Here is a 19986-nt window from a genome sequence, read left to right as displayed (position 1 = left end):
AATTGGATATGTGGAGAGAATAAGAGTGAGGAGTGAAGGAAAGCAACAAGGTTTCTAACTTGGGGAACTTGAAGGATGTTGGTGTCTTCAAGAGAAGCATGGAAGAGGAGTAGGTTTAGGGGGAAATATTAGAACCAGTTTTGTTTTGGATGTGTTGAGTTTGGGATGCCTATGAGACACCTATATCAAAATGTCCAGGGGCAGCTAGGTGGTGCAGTGGATAGAGCACTGGCCCTGGAGTCGGGAGTACCTGAGTTCAAATCCGGCCTCAGACACTTAAAACTTACTAGCTGTGTGACCCTGGGCAAGTCACTTAACCCCAATTGCCTCACTAAAATAAATAAATAAATAATAATTAAAAAAATAATAATAATAATAAAATGTCCAATAGCCAGTTGATAATTCAGAAGGACAGCTCAAGAGAGAGACTAGAGCTGAATATGTGGATATGGGAGCCATCTGCATAGGGTGAGGGGATAGGGACTAGACACTGGGATTAGGAAGCTCCCTCTACCAGAGCAGGTCAGTGCCATCTCTGACAGAGTTTTAGAAAGTTGTTTAGAGCCCTGAGAGATTAAGTGATTTGCTAGTAGATGTCAGAGGGAGGACTTGAACTCAAGTCTTCCTAGCTCCAAGGCCAGCTCCTCTGTCCATTATGCAACACTGCCTTCCGTGAACCTGTGGGAAGTGATGAAGTAGAAGAGGGCTCAGACTTTGGGTTATGCACACAGTTAATCCTCTGTGGAGGATTAAATTCTCCTCTTGCTGCCACCTTGTGGCCATATCTGGGATTACAGATTCTACAGCTCAGGTTTTTTTGAATATTTCAAAAGATGAAGAATTTCAAAGATATAGGAATCATAGAAGTTAAAACTGGAAAAGACCTTAGAGGTCTTCACTAAGAGACATCTGGAAAGCTTCATTTTGCAGATGAAGAAATTAAAGTCCAAAGAAGAGCTCTGCAGTACAGTGAGCGGAAAGACTGAGTTTTGGAATCTCTGGGTCTGGGTTCAAGTCCCACACTTAATATTTATTACCTATGTGACCTTGGGTAAATAACAACCTTCCTGGGCCTCAGTTTCTTTATCTGTAGAATGAGCAGGTTGGACTCAATGGCCTCTAAGGTCCCTTCCAGATCTTTCCAAAGGACAGAAGGTAGAAATAGGAGAGTGGAAATTGTTCTTCCCAGTACCTCTGGGTCTAGTGGTGCAGTCAGTGACGCAATAAACATTTATTAAGCACTTACAGGGGTTTTTTTAGGTTTTATTCAATATCATATATGAAACATTTCCAGACCCAAGAGGGTTTAATCTTCCTCCTCTTCATCCTGGTTGATCTGTAAGTACCATAATTTGTAACTCTCCTTGCTATTGGCCACCATTTGGAGTCATTCCTGAAGATTGTTCTTCTTTAAGAACTTCTTTGTCAGGCACTTCAAATACCTTTTAGAAGATGGCACCTCTGAAGTCACAGTTATCTTACTCTTGCTTCTCTCAATGGTTATGACTCCACCACCAAGGTTGCCAGCCTTTCCCTTCACTTTGTTTGTTTGTTTTTTAAGTGAGGCAATTGGGGTTAAGTGACTTGCCCAGGGTCACACAGCTAGTAAGTGTTAAGTGTCTGAAGCCAGATTTGAACCCAGGTACTCCTGACTTCAGGGCCGGTGCTCTATCCACTGTGCCACCTAGCTGTCCCTCCATTCACTTTGATTTGTTCTTGTGAAAACTGCTCAAAATTAGCAGCATCCATAATCCCATCTTCCACAGGATGGGTACAATTCTTGGTAAACTGGAGGACTTGCTTCTTTTTTTTTGCTGCCTTTCATCACAGATTTCTTCACAGGAGCCGTGATGATCGAGGAGGCAGAAAGGAACACTTACAGCTTTTTTTTTTATTTTAAATTACATTGTTACATCATTCCTGGGAAAATCCGAGAAAATGAAATGTTACTTTTAATAACAAACGCGAAGTCTGATGTGGTTTTAACAAATCTAATCACTGGAGAACAGTCAGTCAACAAGCATTTACTAAACCTTTACGATGTACAAAGCTCTGGGGATACAAAGAAAGGCAAAAACATGGTCCCTGCCCTCAAGGAGCTCACATTCTAATGGGAGAGACAACATGCAAAAAAAAAATCGCATGGACAAGATACATGCAGTGTGAATGAAAGGTAATCTCAGAAAGAATACACTTGTGGGGGGGGGGCAGCTAGGTGGCACAGTGGATAAAGCACTGGCCCTGGATTCAGAAGGACCTGAGTTCAAATCCAGCCTCAGACACTTGATACTTACTAGCTGTGTGATCCTGGGCAAGTCACTTAACCCTCATTGCCCCACAAAAAAAAATAATAATAATACACTGGGGGCAGGGGAGATGGAAGGAGGAGAGGAAGGAGATTTGAAGGAAGCCAGGAAAGCCAGGAGGCAGAGGTGAGAAAGAAGAATATTCCAGGCAAAGGGGATAGACGGTGAGAAGGCATGGAATCACGTACCCACATCAGTTTCTTTGGATGCCAATGAAGACCACATGCTTCTGTGCCTTAAATGGTTTTATGAATTGCCATAATAAAAAAATAATTCATCTCTGTGAACTACTTACAACCAAATGAAAAAAAAATGCTCCAAAACACAATAACAAGATGGGGAGGGGGGGTAACCAAAACAACCCTGAGGTTTTACCTCACACCCACCAAAATGGCAAAGATGACCCAAAAAAGAGAATAGTCAGCACAAGACGGGAGGCATACTAATTCATGGTTGGTGGAATGGTGAATTGTCATAACCATTCTGGAAAGACATTGGGAATTATGCTAAGAAAAGCAGGGTAGCCTAGTGGACAGAGCAGCTGGCCTTGGAGCTGGGAAGGCCTGAGTTCAAGTCCTCCCTCTGACATTTACTGGCTGTGTGTCTCTGGGCAAATCAATTAACCTCCCTCTCAGGGCTCTAAACAACTTTCTAAAAGCATAAGTGACAGAGAAGGCATTGACCTACACTGGTAGAGGGAATTTCCTAATCCCAGTACCTAGTCCCTATCCCTTTAACCTATGCAGATGACTCCCATATCTACAGATTCAGCTCTAGTCTCTTATGCTCCAATCCTAAAATATCCATACCCTTTGACCCAGAAATTCCACTCCTAAGCATATGATCTCCCCAAGGAGATCAATGATAAAAAGAAAAGTTTCATGCACAACCAAATATTTATAGCAGCACTTTTAGTGTCAGAGAAGAACTAGACACACAGTAATCTCCCATCTATTGGGGAATAGCTAAAAAAATTGTGACGTGCTAACTTAAGGGAGTATTACTGTGCTCTAAGAAATTATGAACATAATGAATACAGAAAAACATAAAGACTTGTATGAACTGAGGCAAGAGGAAGAAAGAAAGCCAAGGAAACAATATGAATGGTAAGAAAGAATTGAATGTCACACAATTATGAAGACTAAGCTTGGCTCCGAAGAAGAGATATGACACCTCCCACCACTCCTCTGCAGAGATGGGGGTCCACAGATGTAGAATATTGCACATAATATCAGTTGGTTTTCTTTTTTATGTGCTGATTCATTTTGCTTTTGTTTTCTACTTTGTCTTTTTTTTAATGCTTTGTTATAAGTTATGATTCTCTAAGAAGGAACAGGCAGCTACGTGGTACAGTAGATAGAGCACTGGTCTTGGAACCAGGAAGACTCATCTTCATGAATTCAAATCTAGCCTCAGATACTTACTAGCTATGACCCGGGGCAAGTCACTTAACTTTTTTTACTTCAGTTTCCTCATCTATAAAATGAGCTGGAGAAGGACATGGTAAACTATTGCCAAGAAAACCCCAAATGGGGTCCCCTTCCGGGAAGGGGAAAGAACCAGATACAGGGTGAAATATATAAGTGATGTACAAACAAGATTTCAATAAAATACTTTTTTCAAATAAAAAAATATTGCGTAGTGGTCAATCCTTTGGTAATGAAAAGTCTAAATCAGAAAATTCTACAGTTTGTAGAGTCCAAATTCAATTTGACAAACATTGATTATACTACTTGCCCATCACTGAGCTTGGCACTAGAGACATAAATAGGAAACATGATAAAGTCTTTACCCTCAGACCCAAGCTTTAAGTTCTTTTTTTTTTTAGGCAATGGGGGTTAAATGACTTGCCCACGGTCACACAGCTAGTAAGTGTCAAGTGTCTGAGGCCAGATTTGAACTCAGGTACTCCTGAATCCAGGGCTGGTGCTTTAACTACTGCGTCATCTAGCTGCCCCTTTAAGTTCTTATAAAGAAAAATTATATTGTATTTTTTAGAAACTTAAAGTCCCCCAAGACCAGCTCAAATGGTATGCATCCATGAAACCTTCCTTGATCTCTCTCCAGTCCCCAGTGTGCTGCCCTCCACCCCAGGTAAAATCCTGTTGCTCTCCTTTGACCTCTGGGCATTTTCTTTGGTCCTATTCATATAACAGATAAGGAGACTGAGGCTCAAAAAGGGAGGCAGACTTTTCTGTATTCACATGGCTAATGGGTGCATATTGACCCAGAGACAACAGAAATAATCATTAGCTAGCTATGTCCAAAGAACGTCTCAGAAATAAGTATGTTTCCAGGATTTTGAGACTATTATCTCAGTGGAGCAGTGGGCAAAATGCTAGCTCTAAAGTCAGGAGGACCTGAGTTCAAATCCAGCCTCAGATACTTACTAGCTGTGTGACTCTGGGCAAGTCTCTTAACCCTGTTTGCCTCCATTTCCTCATCTGTAAAATGAGCTGGAGAAGGAAATGGCAAACCACTCCAGTATCTTTGCTTAGAAAGTCCTAAATGGGATGACAAAGTGTCAGACATGACTGAAACAACTGAACAACAACAAATCTCAATTATGTAAAGAACTATGCTGTTGATAAATCACTGAATAATCTCACATTTGGATATATATAACTAGAAATACCCAAAAGCAGAAGGACAAGAAAAGCCTGAGCCCTTCACCCCAACCTAGAGATTATTGGCATGAGAAACATAAGCAAGTTTTTAAGGATATAGTCAATAGCCTCACCCATGTACCAGTATTGATCTCTGAAGACCTTTCAAGACCTTTGTTCTGCACACCAGTACTAGCTGGAAGGCCTGGGAGCAGTTCTGGACCAGACACTGGTTGTATTGGTCATGAGAGGACTTACTACCAGTGAGACTCATGGGATGGATCCCATACCACTGTGTATTAATGAGCCTAGAGTTGCATAGAAAAAAGATAGTTAAAGGAGTACTTCATGACCTAAGAGAAAAGATCACTGAGAGGGCTCTGGGAGACCCTGTAGATACTTTGAGGGGATGCAAAACACTTAGTAAACAATATAAGAGGTCAAACAAAAACCCTGTCTTTTTGAAGAGGCAGCTGAGCCTGGAGTCAGGAAGACCTGAGTTCCAATCCAGTCTCAGATACTTACTAGCTATATGACTCTGGGCACGTTGCTGAACTTCCGTTTCCCTCAGTGTCCTCAACCTTGAAATGGGGATAATAATAGTACCGACCTTTCAGGGTTCCTGTGAGGATCAAATGAGAAAGCAAATGCTTATTCCCTTCCCTTCTTCCTCTTTGTTTTCAGTAAAGTTACCAGGGCAAGTAGTCTATTCTAATATCCTTAATGGAGTGAAATATTTGGAGAGTATCAGCAACTGACTACTGGGCTTTGGTAGAGGGTGAGAACATACTGAATATCATCAAACCCTCTAAATCCAAGAGAGTGAATCCGGAAACAAATAGTAGGATTGACTCTGGAGAGCAAAATGTATTTTTTAATTGCATCTGAGTTAAGAGCAGCAGCTAAAAGTGCTGATCTGCCACCACACTCCCTGATGCATGGACTTCATTACTACAGACTAAAATGCTTCTCAAAAAGGACCCATGTGCCCCTCTTCAACCAGTTGACATTTGGATTGCCTATATAACCAAAGGACAGCTAGGTGGTACAGTGGTTAGAGCATCAAGCCTATAGTTAGCAAGATGATTCTTCATGAGTTCAAATCCACCTCAGACACTTACTAGCTGTGTGACCCTGTCCAAGTCACATAACCCTGTTTATTTCAGTTCCTCATCCATAAAATAAGCTGGAAAAGGAAATGCCAAACCACTTTAGGATCTTTGCCAAGGAAATGGGGTCACAAAGAGTCAGATACAACTGAAATGACTAAACAATACAACCAAAGTCTTTCTGCACTGCCAAGTAACTGATAGAGAAAAAAGGGGCTATAAAAATACATTTGAGAGTCAACCTTTACATGTGTCTAGACTCTGAAGGTTGAAAATCCTGAAGTCATACAGTCACAAATCTTGTGTTAGAGAAACAATTTGTGGTGTAAGGGGTGTTCATCAAATGTATGTTGTGATAAAATAATGGGATTTGGCAGACACCCAGGGGCCCCACCTGAAGATTGATTTGGAATTGATTGAATTGGGTGAGACTGAGAAAGACTGAGAACCTACTTAAGAATGATTAAATCGAGACCACACCTGTCCCTGGGAGGGGGGGGGGGTTCTCAGAAGTTGAACCTACTTAAGGTTGATTAAATTGAGACCACACCTAGCTGGCCCTAAATGGCAATGTTGTTCTCAGAGGCTGTGGACTACGTCATCAACAGGAGACCACCCTCAACAAATCAGCTTGAAGGACCTCTCTTTTCAGGGAAGGAGACAGGAAAGGTGAGGGTGGCTTATTGGATCTTCCTCTTTTCATTCAGGAACCAGTGTGTGGCAGCAGGGACAGAATAGAGTAGAAAGATCTACTCCACATGTTCTCAATAGAAGTGTGGATAGCTAAATAAAGGTGGCTTTCTCAACTTCTCTATCTTCACTAACTTCTAATACACTTTAATAAATACTTAAAAGCCTAAACTCTTGCTGAATTTATCAGTAATCCTAGCCAGTTTCCCCAAAAAACTGGGGGGTGGGGGCAGGTGAGGACTCACAGTTAGATTTTTTTAAACATCACAATGTTCAAATGTTCAATATTACTCAACACAAAAGCACAAAGCCTTTTGCCTTTACCATGGAGGTAGACAAAGAGGTCAATAGCAAAAGAAACAGTAAAATCTGAGGGAACAAATGAGATCAAGGAGATCAAGGAGGCAACTAGATGGCACAGTGGATAGAGTATTGGGCCTGGAGTCAGAAAGACCTGAATTCAATTCTGTCCTCAGACCCTTACTAGATGTGTGACTTTAGGCAAGTCTTAACTTCCACTTGCTTTAATCCACTGGAGAATGAAATAACAAACTACTCCAGCATCTTTCCCAAGAAAACCCCATGGACAAAATTAGAATGCTATGGCTCACAGGGTCACAAAAAGTTGGATATGACTGAACAACTCAACAGCAACAACAGATTGACATCAAAGTAGACTAAGAGGATGGAGATATGGTATGACATGAGCTCCTGTAAATACATATATAGAGTCTTGCAGAAAGAGAGAAATTGATCAATTATGGGGGGAGGGGAGAATGAAGACATGTAGCGGGTATGGAGAATGGCCCAAAACAGGAAAATTCAAGTTTGAACTGAGGCTGGCTGAGAGGTTTAAGTGACTTGTCCAGGGTCACATAGCTTGTAAGTGTCTAAATGGTGCCAGACCATTTCTCATATCTGGGCTACTGTTGCAAAACAAGACATCACCACTAATCATCCAGACTTGAAGTCAGAAGACTATAGAATACCTGTTGGGGCAGCTAGGTGGTGCAGTGGATAGAGCACTGGCCCTGGAGTTAGGAGTACCTGAGTTCAAATCCGGCCTCAGACACTTAACACTTACTAGCTGTGTGACCCTGGGCAAGTCACTTAACTCCAACTGCCTCACTTAAGAAAAAAAAAAGAAGAAGAAGACTATAGAATACCTGTTGAGAAATAGAATGGAACAGAACTGTTCCTCTTGGAGGAACAAAGGGTCAGGGGACCAGGTTACCTCTATTCCTTTAGCTCTCACCTGCTCCCTTGGTTATGATAGTCTTATGCAAGAACACAACCAATAGAAAGTAGCTGAAGGGACAAAGCTATCTTCTGTTACAGTGTGGATTAGATGGCCATACATGTCAGACAGGTGTACTTGAACTTTGAGTCCCAAATTGATTCAGTGGGAGTTCAAACCCATAACATTTAGCATTAGGAAATGAGAATAGGGCCAGGGAGAGAGACTACCTTGAGTCCTGAAGACATTGCCTGACATTATCACCAGTCCTTTTTAGATCCATTCCATCTGGATTCATGGAACCTCACACAAAAGTGACTGTAAAGGCAGAAGATGTTGGGGGTGGGGGAGGGGAGTTCCTTCTTTTCTGGATGGCTCCCAAGGAGTCTTTGTGTTCCAATCCTTCTATGAGATATTGTTTTTGTTCAGTCATTTCAGTTGTATCTAATTCTTTGTGACCCCTTTTTGGGGAGCTTTCTTGCCATAGATGCTGGAGTAGTTTACCATTTCCTTTTCCAGATCATTTTATAAATGAGGAAACAGAGGCAAACAGAGCTAAGAGACTTGCCCAGGGTCACTCAGCTAGTAAGTGTTTGAGGCTGGATTTGAAGGTCTTGATTCCAAATTGAACACTCTATCCACTTTTTTTTAAAGCAGGAATATTTTATTGCACTAACTTTGTTTTTGTTTTTTTGGCAGGTCAATGAGGGTTAAGTGACTTGCCCAGGGTCACAGAGCTAGTAAGTGTCAAGTATCTGAGGCCAGATTTGAACTCAGGTACTCCTGAATCCAGGGCTGGTGCTCTATCCACTGAGCCACCTAGCTGCCCCTCTCTCCACTTTTTTTCTAGCTTTCTCATAGCTAGAAGTAAGTGGTGTCAGAAAATATCACAAGAGAACTGATTTTTACCAACTCAGCCACTGATCCAGAACACTGATTTTTGGTGTCTCTGCAGTTCCTGAAGAATGAAAGAGTTTATTGAGGTAGAAACTCAGCATGAGGACATAAGTGCTCTTATTACAGGAGTGAGATATGGGATATGCCTACTGGTATGCAGGCAAATGTTTAACAACTAACTCTTTGTAGGAGGAGGGGGATGTATTCATGACACACCTTTAAGTTTAATTAACATTTTCTCTATCATTTTCTTAAGTCTAGACAATCAACAAAACAATAAATCAAACCCTGATTTGCAGTATTTGCCAATTTCTGACACGCTGAAATTTTAATAATTGAATCTTGGTAACTGGTATGAGCTGGCTCCAGCACACCCATGGATAAGGAGCAACCTATGAAATCTACTTCCCTCGTTGTCATCATTTTTTTCTTTTTTCTTTTCTTTTCTTTCTTTCTTTCTTTTTTTTTTTTTTTGCAGGGCAATGAGGTTTAAGTGACTTGCCCAGGGTCACACAACTAGTAAGTGTCAAGTGTCTGAGCGTGGATTTGAACTCAGGTCCTCCTGAATCCAGGGCCAGTGCTTTATCCACTGTGCCATCTAGCTGCTCCTAGTTCCCATCATTTTTGTAGATTCCCCTATATATCATGAAAGATCTAAGAAGACATCTGAAAGAATTACCAATCAGTGGTATCTCTGAGTTCAGCGGTCTGTAAGCCTCACCTCTTTCTTATGATGCACCTACCTCAAGGATCATGCCCTGCACTGCTAGTTCCCTCCTTGACAAACTACCTTGTATTAAATGACTTTGTGTCTATTTGTATGTATTTACTGTATATTCGTGCTACAAATAATTACATATGGACTTGTCTTTCCCATTAGAGTTTAAGCCCTTTATGAGTAGGGATTGTTTCTCTTTTGTATTTGTATCCCCAGCACCTAACATGGTGCTTGGTGCATAGTAGGTATAATAAATTCTTGTTGATTAATTATCTTGATGTATAGAAACTTAGACTTTGAACAAAAGAATTAAAGCAGACAGTACCCTGCACCAAGAGTTTGAGATACCCAGGGTCATTTGTTAGGCAGCCAGTGGTATTCTGTATTAGATTTAACCACTGGATACCACCAGATAGATCCTAATGAAAAAGGAAGACAAAGAGAAGATACTCTTTTATTTTATTTTATTTTTAAACTTTTTTTCATTAAAAGTATTTTATTATTTTCCAGTTACATGTAGAGAGAGTTTTCAACATTTGTTTTTATAATATTTCTAGTTTCAAAATTTTCTCCCTCCCTCTCCTCCCTCCCTCCTCCCCAAGACAGCAAGCAATCTGATATAGGTTATATATGTACAACCACATTAAACATATTTCTGCATTAGTCATGCTGTGAAAGAAGAATCAGAGCAAAAGGGAAAAACCTCAAAAAAGAAAAACAACAACAACAACAAAATAGAAATAGTATGGTTCAATCTGCATCTAGATTCCAGAGTTCTTTTTTTCTGGATTTGGAGAGCATTTTCCATCATGAGTCCTTTGGAACTATCTTGGGCCATTGTATTGCTGAGAAGAATCAAGTCTATCATAGTTGATCAACACACAATGTTACTGATACTGTGTACAATGTTCTCCTGATTCTGCTCATCTCACTCAGCATCAGTTCATGTAAGTCCTTCCAGGTTTCTCTGAAATCTGCCTGCTCATCCTTTCTTACTGCACAATAGTATTCCATTAGATTCATATACCACAACTTGTTCAGCCATTCCCCAATTGATGGGCATCCCCTCAATTTCCAATTTGAGAAGATACTTTTTATCGTTGGACAATACAATTACAGAATCATAGATTTAGAACTAAAAGGGACTTCAGAGATTATCTAACACAACCCCTCATTTTATAAATGAGAAAAATGAGTTCTAGGAAAGGTAAGTGACTTTCCCAAGGACACACAGGCAGTAAGTATATATCATAGGAAGGACTGAACCCACAGTTTTCTGGCTCCAGAGCCAGAATTCTTTCTACTATTCCATGCCCCTTTTCAAATGAACACCTTGATTCTAACCAGAATGAACATATGCTCCAGGGCTACTCAGGGGCCCCAGCAACTTTTCAACAGTTTGTGGAGAAGTAAGTTGGAGCCAAGAATGACAATGAAATTTTGGTTAACTTGAATGATCTTCTTGCCTTTGAAATGACATTGGAAAAACATAAGGAAAGATGCATGAGATTTGTGGATCATCTGGAAGAAGCTGGTCTGAATCTATCAGTTAACAAGGACCAATTCTACAAAAAAAAATTTAAGTATATGAATTATATTGTATCTCAGAAAGGAGTGCATATTGACTGAGAGAAAATAGAAGTACTCATCAGCTAGCTATGGCCAAAGAACCTCTTAGAATTAAGTACTCTTCTAGGGTTTTGTGGCTGTTATGTCAAATATGTAAAGAACTATGCTGTTGTTAATAAACCACTCACACATGGATATATAACTAGGAAGATCCAAAAGCATGAGACATATGAGCATCTTTTTAAAGGATATAGTCAATGGCCTCATCCATGTACCAATATTGGTCTGTGCAGACCCCTTCAAGCCCTTTGTGCTGTATACTGGTACTAGGTTAGAAGGCCTGGGAGCAGTTCTGGACTAGACAACTATTGCATTGGCCATTAGAAGACCTATTGCCAATGAGACTTATGGCATCTCATACAAAAACTAGTTCCTGGCTTTGAAGCCAGCTGTCACTGAGAAATTCAAAGAATGTAAAGGGAACAATGGAATGAAGGGACAATAGTCTGTCAACTTGTATTTTTGATCACTGTCAAGTTGAACACTACCTGACAAAGAACCAATGGCTAGGGAAGAATAATGTGCATGTAGATGCATGTGACTTTGAAACTGTGGTAACAGCCATAGAAAGAAGGAGTGATGGGCAGCTAGGTGATGCAGTAGAAAAAGAACTGAACCTGGATTCAGGAGGCCCTGAGTTCAAATCTAGCTTCAGACACTTGACAGGTACTAGCTGTGTGACCCTGGGCAAGTCACTTAACCCTCATTGCCCTGCAAAAAAAACAAGAAAAAAATTTTAATGCCTTCCCTCTGTTGATTATTTCCAATTTGTCTTGTATATAACATGATTGTATATAGTTGTTTGTACATTGGCTCCCCTGTTAGACTGTAAGCTCACTGATAAGCAGTACCTCTCTCACTTAGCACAATGCTTGGCACATAGTGGTTGTTTAATAAATGTTTGTTGACTGACTTACCAACTCCTCCAATTATAACTTCATAGGTGAGTGTTCATTTGAATCCAAATGACCCCATAGCACCTAGGGTCATAGTTAAGAGCCTCTACATCTCCATTGTTAGCCAACCTCAAGTAAAATGGAAAACATGCCAATACCATATTATCACCCCCCTACCCAGTTACTGTGTTCATATATCCCAAAATATAGAAAAGGAAGCAGATGTCATTGTTCCCTATCAGTCATCATCCTAGAACCCCCCAAAATGAAGAAGCATCCCTACCACACATCAGAGATGGAACTTAGCCTGTTCAAATGGGGGAAGCTGGAAAACCACCTTTGGGACGCCACATTACCACTCTAATCTAGGCGTAGACTTAGAGGTCCACAGCCTCCCACTGCCTCCCATCTCCAGCTAGCTATGAAGACTATCTCCCACAAATTTCATTTGCACATGGAAGTCTTGTGTGGGGGTTCTTCCCGTTTCCATTTCCTATTACACATGCTAAGTTAGTATAAAATGACTCATCTGGAGAGGCCCTTGTTGGCATTAAAATGGGGAGGAGAAACTGGTTGCACTGCCTTCTCATTCTGAAATTCCTCAAAGTTCACACAGAGCCCTTATTCAGATTTTTGGAATGATGCCATGCATAAATGACATCCATAATGTATTGTTGTTAAGTTGTTTCAGTCAGGTCCAACCCTCTGTGAACCCATTCGGGATTTTCTTGGCAAAGACACTGCAGTGGTTTGCCATTTCTTTCTTCAGCTTATTTTATAAATGAGGACCCAAGTCAAACAGGTTAAATGACTTGCCCAGGCTCACACGGCTTGTTATCTGAGGCTAGATTTATACTCAGAAAGATGAGTCTTCCTGACTCCAAGCCCAGGGCTCTATCCACTGTGCCACCTACCTGCCCTATATATGATATATGATATAACGTATAACATATACATATCTACTAATCGATCAATAATCATTATCAAGCCCTTGTTAGGTCCTAGGCTCTAGAAATACAAGCACAAAAACAATGAAGCTCTCAAAGAGCTTATTACCTCCAGCTATATTGTATACACATCTTCTGCATAAATTGCCTAATATACATACTGGACATTACATACGTGACCCGAATAATTCATCTCACCTTTCTTTTTTTTCTTTTTTTTTTCTTTTTTTTTTTTTTTGCTGGGCAATGGGGGTTAAGTGACTTGCCCAGGGTCACACAGCTAGCAAGTGTCAAGTATCTGAGGCTGGACTTGAACTCAGGTACTCCTGAATCCAGGGCCAGCCTTTAACCACTGCGCCATCTAGCTGCCCCTCATCTCACCTTTCTTAACCTCAGTTTTTTCCTCTGTAAAATAGAAATGTTACTTAATGTGGACATTTGCTTTGTGTGACATCATGTTTGTAATTTTTTTAAAATTTCTTGCCTTTTCAATGGGTGGGGTTGGGGAGGGAATAGGTGAAAGGAGATAATCTGGAAATTAAAGTAAAATAAAATTGAATGGGAGAGGAGGAAGGAAAATGGAGGTACAATAGACCAGTTCAATTTTTATTTATCTTTTGAAATCTTTTTATTTCCCACTGTATCCCTCCTTCCATTATCTCCCTGAGACTTATTCCTTATAATAAGGAAGAAAAAGAAGTTCAGTGAAAGTAAACCAACAGATGAAACCCACCAACATATCAAAAAAAGCCTGATGGAGCTTTCCATACCTGTGGTCACCCACTTCAGCAAATAAAGAGAGGGAAGAGGCGGCTTCTCATGTCTTCTTTGAAGCCAAGCTTGAACATTATAATTTAGCAGCATTTTAAGTGTTTTGTTTCCTTGTAGCGGCGGCTATTTTTCTATTTACAGTGTTATAGTCACCATGTACATTGTTTTCCTGCTTCTGCCTACTTTGCTTTGCATCAAGATTTCTTAATCATAACTAGGGCATGTGTCCTTGGGCCCTCCCCTGGCTAATATGACCAGGTGGGAAAAAGAAAGCCGCCCCATTCCTTTTCAGAGCTTCTCAGATTCTCTCAGCAAGAAATCTTTTCAGTGTTAGAGGAATTTGAACTGACACAGCCATTTCATAAAGCAATTTGGAACTATGTAACCCCAAATTACTCAACTAGATATAACTGTCGATGTCGCTATACCACTCCTATGTCTATACCCAAGAAGAGATCAAAAAAAGAGGAAACGAACTCAAGTGTACAAAATATTTAGAGTAGCTCTTTTTTGTGGCATCAAAAAGACCAGAAACTGGGGTTGGAGTACCCATTAATTGAGAAACAGCTGAACAAATTATGGTATATGAATGTGATAGAATATGTTGTAAATGTGTTGTAAGAAATTATGAATGTGATGATTTCAGAGAAACCCGGGAAGACTCCTATAAATTGATGCAGTGAAGTGAACAGAACCAGGGAAACAATTTATACAGTAACAACAATATCATAAAGACAAACAACTTTAAATGACTTAACCCTAATAAATGCAATGACCAACCATGATTCCAGAGCACCTGTGATAGACCATACTACTCAATCCTGACATAGAGGTGATAGATATAACATCAGAATGAGACATATGTTTTTGGACATTGAAAGCATGGGGATTTGTTTTGCTTGACTATGCATATTTGTCATGAAGATTTTCTTTTTCTTCCTTTTAAAAAAATTGTTCAGTGGGACAGGCAGGAAGGGAGAGGGAGATAAAATAAATGCTTATTAGAAAAATAAAAACAAGGTAGCCGGATGTAGTGGTACATGCTTGTAATCTTTACTAATGGGAAGACTGAGGTTGGTAGATCATGTGCACTCAGGAGCTCTGAGATGCAGGGGGGCCAAGCCAGTTGAGGAGTCTGTACAAAGTTTGGCACCAACATGGGGAATCCAACAAGTGGACCATCACCTCTCAACAGCTGCACTTGTTTGTCTGAACTAGACTCCACCATCATCATGCTCCCAGGAAATTTCTTCAGTAGCAAACTCATCATCCTTTGAGATTGCATGAACTTTGGTACTCACAGCACTTCAGTACCCATAACACCCTCTGTGTTCCTGATTGGAGATCTGGAAGGCAAAGCAAAGAACTCCTCTCAAATCCTCTATTTAAAGAGTATTTATAGACTGGCTAAATTTTCATTTCCACCCAGCTATAGTTCTTGGACTGGATTCCACCATGTCTATTCCCCTTACCATCCCCACCCTTTTCAGGTTGTTTTTGTTTTATCTTCCCCCATTAGATTGTAAATTCCTTGAGGGCAGAGAATTTCTTTTTTTTTTTCTTATTTGTATCCCTAACACTTAGCACAGTGCCTATCAAATAGTAGGTGGTTAGCAAATGTTTATTGACTGACTGACTGACCTAAGGATGAAGTCAGAAATGAGCTTCAGAATCGCTAAGTAGTGGGATCAGGCCATGAGTGGTAGGTATACTTCTAGTCTAAGATAGGGAGACTTAGTCAGAAAAAAAATAATTAAATTAAATTAAAGTAAGGACAAAAAAAAGATGTTTCCCTCAGTACATATCCACTGTAGGGAAATAATAGTCCTCACATCATTACTGTGAGCCTTTTGTATGACTGAAAGCATGAGACAAATGTTAACACTCTCATGCAGGTGCGCCTACTCTATGCATGAGCATGCATGCACACATACTGCCCACACACTTAGGGCATTTGTGCATATGCACACATACTGATCTCCCCAGGGGCCTGGACCAAATGTGACTCCACCTGGGCCGGGATGTCCTGGTACCTGCTTTGACCTCCTGGAAGGACAGGAGGATAGGCCAGGGCCAGGGAGTGAGTGGGCTTTCCACAGGATTCCAGGCTCCCAGGCCTTCTTCGTCAATATAGATGCCATCCTTTTCAAGCCCTTGCACCTAGCTTCACTCCAGGCTTTAGCTCACCTCGGATTTGTTCTTGTCATTGACTCGTTCAGCAAGCACATGGAATTATAGGCTCATAGAGCTAGAAGGGATGTCAGAGGCTAGCTAATCCAGCCTTCTCATTTTATAGATGAAGAAACTGAGGTCCAGGGAATGCTAACGCCTAGTCTGTACCCAGGTCAGTGCTATTGAAGAGCTTTTTAAAAATCAGCAAGGGGCAGCTAGGTGGCACAGTGGATAAAGCACCGGTCCTGGATTCCGGAGGACCTGAGTTCAAATCTGGCCTCAGACACTTGAAACCTACTAGCTGTGTGACCCTGGGCAAGTCACTTAACCCTCATTGCCCCACCCCCCCCCAAAAAAAGACTCAGTTGGAGGAGAGAGGGGGAAGGGGGAGAAGAGCAGCATAGATGCAGTATGGTGGAATTGGGGGACCACAATACATCCACTCACTATACCAAGTGCCCAGTCTAGGCATTAGTGCCAATGGCCTAGTGTCCAGAGGAAAACATGTCAGGGTGGGGAAAGGATGTGGAAGCTCTCTGCTCACCCAGCAGGCAGCTGATTAGAAATTCTAGGAATGATAAGAGAGGAGGAGCCTTGGCTCTGGTATTAAAATACCAGCATGGGTCTATTCAAATGTTGTATTTTAGTTCTTCAATAGATCCATGCGATACATCTACCCAATCAATGAAGGCACTGCAAATTGCAATACATTCATGCCTTCTCACCCTGTGGGAGTCTTGTCTGTGTCTTCACATAAATCCTTCTTAGAGGACATCCAATACCCTGGAGACCTTTTACTGGGTCTTTTAACATTCCATGAACACCATGGAAGCACTGGGACTGCCTATTTATTTTCCCTCGTTTTTTAAGCCAGCCCAGCCCACCTTCTTTTCCAATCACATTTTTATTATATGATAATTACAGTATTTCTTGCATTCAAGTCATTGGTACTAATATACTATAGTCTACTTGTGCCTTCTATCCAACTCTCCGTTGTTCTTTGAATCATCTAATGGATGAATGAAAAAAGCCTATATTATTTGAAAATATATATATATGAAAAAACATACATTAAGCAGTTACTCTGTGCCAAGCAATATGCTAACCATTAAAAACATACATACAAAAGTTAGACATTCCCCCACCTCAAGAAGATTGCATTCAAGTAGGGGCAGGTTATGCTGTAGCCGAGTGGTGACCAGGGAGGGGTGTTTTTATGTGGAAAGTCAGTGGGATGGTGAGTGAAGCCATAGGGGAGCAGATACACATACTCTTTCCAGTAGCACTGGCAATATAGAGCTGATTATGGTCCCAGAGCTGGGAGAAAAAGAGAGGGGGTTGATACAGGCACTGCAGCAACAAGCAAGATAGCCAAGGTGCAAAGTGAAGCCTAGCCGGAGCTAGCTTGATGAAGCGGGCCTTATGAGACCCTCACCAATCAGGACTGTGTGAGTCCCAGGGCCCACAGGCACGGTCTGTGGTCCAGAGGGTGCAGCAAAATTCTGATCCTTCCAAGACTCTGGAGCTGTGTGATTGATTCAGAGTCACATAGAATCATCAGAAGGATATTGCTGTTTAAAAAAAAAAAAAAAGATGGGGTTTTGTGTGTGTCTTAGCACCATAGAAAGTGCCGGTTAGTTTTCCCAGTGCAATCCAGCTCAACCTCTTCCTCCCTCAATTCTTCACATTCTTTATCCTAACTGATTCTCACAATATATTTGTGAGGTGAGGTCAGTCAGCAAAGATTTATTAAGTGCTTAGTATGTGCCATGTACTGTGCTAAGCACCAGGGATACAAAAATAAAAAAATAAAAAACAGAAGGGAGGGAGATAAATAGTCTTTTTCTTTTTCTTTTTTTTGGGGGGGCAGGGCAGTGAGGGTTAAGTGACTTGCCCAGGGTCACACAGCTAGTGAGTGTCAAGTGTCTGAGGCTGGATTTGAACTCAGGTCCTCCTAAATCCAGGGCCAGTGCTTCATCCACTGTGCCACCTAGCTGCCCCCAAAATAGTCTTTTCTTTCAAGGAGCTCACAGCAGAAATAGAGGAGGCATCACTAGGTATGTACAAGTCATAGACAGAGTAGATAATGGTAATCTGAAAGGGGAAGGCATTAGCAGTTTGTGGGACTGGAAAGTCCCTCCTGCAGAAAGTGAAATTTGAACTGACTCTTGAAGAAAGCCACAGACACAATGAGATGAAAGTGAAGATGGAGAACATTCTAGACATGGGGGACAGCCTGGGCAAAGGTACAGAGATCGGAGTTAGAGTGATCTGTCCAGTAAACTGCAAGTGGACCCTTGTAGGCAGGCACTACAGGTTTTATTAGCCCCATTTTACAGATGATGAATCTGAGGATCCAAAAGGTTAAGCAAGGAGCAGCTAGGTGGCACAGTGGATAGAGCACTGGCCCTGGATTCAGGAGGACCTGAGTTCAAATCCAGCCTCAGACACTTAACACTTACTAGCTGTGTGACCCTGGGCAAGTTACTTAACCCTCATTGCCCTGGGGAAAAAAAAGGTTAAGCAATTTATCTTTGGTCACCCAGCTAACAGAGACGGAATTCAAATCAGCTCTTTCCTGATTCAAAGTTCAACAGTCTCTCCATTGCCTCTACTACTCTCCACTATAGCTGGTGTGGACCACAGCACAAATGACAGCCCAGTGGTGGGAATGAGCCTGGAATGCTCATGGGACACTGACTCAGAGTACATGATGGGGGGCAGGGGGGAATTAGATTGAACTAGATTATGGAAAGCTTCAAAGGACTTATTGAGGAGTTGAATGCCAGTTGATGAACAAGGAAGGAGTCAGCATAGGCTCTTTGAGTGACAAAATAAAAATGATATTTTAAAGGCTGTTAACTTCAGTGTGGGGCTGGGAAGTGGTATGTATCATATGTAGGAGCTGTTTTCTGAGCTGCTTTACAAGCAGAAGTCCTATTTGCAACTTTTGCCTTTAGGATCCAACCCCCAGGTGGATCAAGCTCTCATTTACCATCTTCTGTTTGCTAACAGGAACAGAAGTGAAAGCCTTTGGGAAAGTGTACTTTCTCTATGGAAAGTACCAAAACAAGTAGTTGTCCTGATTCCTCCCGGTACCTGGAGGGTGACCTGATCCTACCTCAGCCCCCCTTCCCCTCTCCCACCCCCCTGCCCAACCCATGCCTTTTAAAAGAGACATCTTCAAGTAGTAAAATACAACTAACACAGATACTCAGAAATGTGTTTTTAGCCTTACTATAAGCTGGGGTCCACTTTCATCGATGAGTTGGGTCCCTAGAGGAATCACAGCTGGCTACATCTCCCCTTCAGTATTCTAGAGGTACTCCTGAGAAAAAGAAAATTTTCTTTCTAATTCTGTTGGCTGACACCATTCCTGTGTGTTCTCCCCAATGTCAATCACCAGTTACAATTAGTCTCTCCCTAATATAAATTGACCCACACTGACTGCTGCCCCATGTCATTTAACCAATTAATATTAATTACTTTTTACAAAAGGGATATTTACTGAGAAGCCATGGTAAGAACAGAAAAACAAACACATTTCTCTAAACCAGAAACACATTCTTCCTTTAGTACCTTGGTCCCTGAGGAGAGTGGGCTCAAGCTTAATATGACTGCTACAAAGCATTTGTCCCACCAAGTTGTTTTCCAAATGAGGCATAATAGAAAGAGAAAAATCATCCCCCTGCTTCCAGAAACCAGCATCTCAATGTCTATCCACTACTGGGCTAGGTCAACCAGGTCACCGGGGGCTTCACTTCTCGCCTAGCTTGGCTGCCCATAAATTCTAGCGTGGGCTCCAGGTCCTGGACCCCTACTATTCTCCCAACCTTTCTAAATTCACAGAGGTTCAACCTAGTCCATTGTATCTGCAATACTCCTCCACCTAAAACAGGGAAAGAATCAACGTAATAGAGACAGGTAGCAGCAGGACTACATGTTCATGGCTTTATGTCAGCTCCATTAGAGAGAATAGGCTGCTGGTACTCTCCCCAGCTGCAACCT

General features: G+C 41.4%; 1 pseudogene; it reads right to left on the bottom strand.

Moving 5' to 3' along the window:
• Positions 1 to 1306: 1306 nt before the first annotated feature.
• On the bottom strand, positions 1307 to 2531 carry LOC122738953 (annotated as a pseudogene).
• Positions 2532 to 19986: the final 17455 nt, after the last annotated feature.

This window comes from Dromiciops gliroides, chromosome 2 (genome assembly GCF_019393635.1).
Source record: "Dromiciops gliroides isolate mDroGli1 chromosome 2, mDroGli1.pri, whole genome shotgun sequence".
Classification (NCBI taxonomy): Eukaryota; Metazoa; Chordata; class Mammalia; order Microbiotheria; family Microbiotheriidae; genus Dromiciops; species Dromiciops gliroides.
This window is presented reverse-complemented; position numbering and strand designations above follow the sequence as displayed.